Below are 1262 nucleotides of genomic sequence, written 5' to 3'. Positions count from 1 at the left end.
ATTGTAGTCTTTGCTTACAGCGATATATACTGCGCAAGATCGAACAAAACGACATACACTACCGTGTAACATACAGTAATTATAAGTTACTATGCTATGTCATGAGTAAAGGTCTTAAACAAGGACTTATAACATTGTTATAATTTTGTTTTTTATGAAACACTATCTATGTTGTCACGGCTATGAGTAAAATGGGTATAATAGAATCTTATGTTATTGATGCAACTAAAAGACAAATAAATAATATGATTTCTTTGCCTAGTTAAAGCCTAGTGTGGGGTAGAGATAAGCCCCCCAGCCATTATAGAGTAAAAGAGCGTAATACCACTAACTCAAGAAGAAGAAGAATCTCTGAAATCTCTGATATAAATAAGATCGCTTAATATATTTTGGTCACTTAATTACAATAGTTAGACTCTATATATGACAAGTATATATATGTCTGATAGATGACAAAATATATTGTGTGATATCTTAAAATTAACTATAAATTATGTGTGATTGACAGTTTCTCACGCATATAAAATAAAATAAATTCTGACAACTAACACTTCACTGTAACGACTAAATTTACTTAAGTATTTGTTTTATTAACTGAGAAAAGATATATCAAGTAGCAAAGAAAAATAAATAATTTACAATGTTTTATGTTATGCTTGATTTAATTAACTGCAGCATTGTTGCAACAACAACTACAACAACCGCAACAACTGGCTTATGAAACCAACGATTGGTCTCGTTCACTAGAGTCACTGTGATAAATGACCATCACTGAAGCGTGCATCTACAGCAGTTGCATTAACAGCACGAACCAGAAAAACAGTCTAGCACGGTTAAAAGTATGCAATCGCTGTGCGCCGGCTATAAAGCTGATATTAGAGACCCTTTACGTTTTTGCTTGATACAATAACGTCAACTAGCAATGACATTGTTAATGATAATGACGCAAAGTGACGCTTAGTATGACTTGCAGTTGAGCCGACCCTAGCTAGCTATGTCGAGCTGTGCTGCATGGTAGATGGCGCTTAAATAGTTTTGTAATTCATTGCCACTGACAATGATAATCACATTACTGTGTGAACCGATCACGTGCTTGACGGCGTTGATGGCGTTATCGTTGACCGCGTTCAGAGTAGGAAGTACGTTTAGTGGTTTTTATTTATGGAAACAAATTAAATTATATTGAGATAAAGTTAAATAATAGGTAACATAAATAAAGTTATTGATAAGCAAACTTTAAAAAATCTATTTAATGTATTAAA

Source organism: Teleopsis dalmanni, chromosome 2, assembly GCF_002237135.1.
Source record: "Teleopsis dalmanni isolate 2A chromosome 2, ASM223713v2, whole genome shotgun sequence".
Classification (NCBI taxonomy): Eukaryota; Metazoa; Arthropoda; class Insecta; order Diptera; family Diopsidae; genus Teleopsis; species Teleopsis dalmanni.
The sequence above is the reverse complement of the archived record's forward strand: the minus strand, read 5'-3'. Positions refer to the sequence as shown.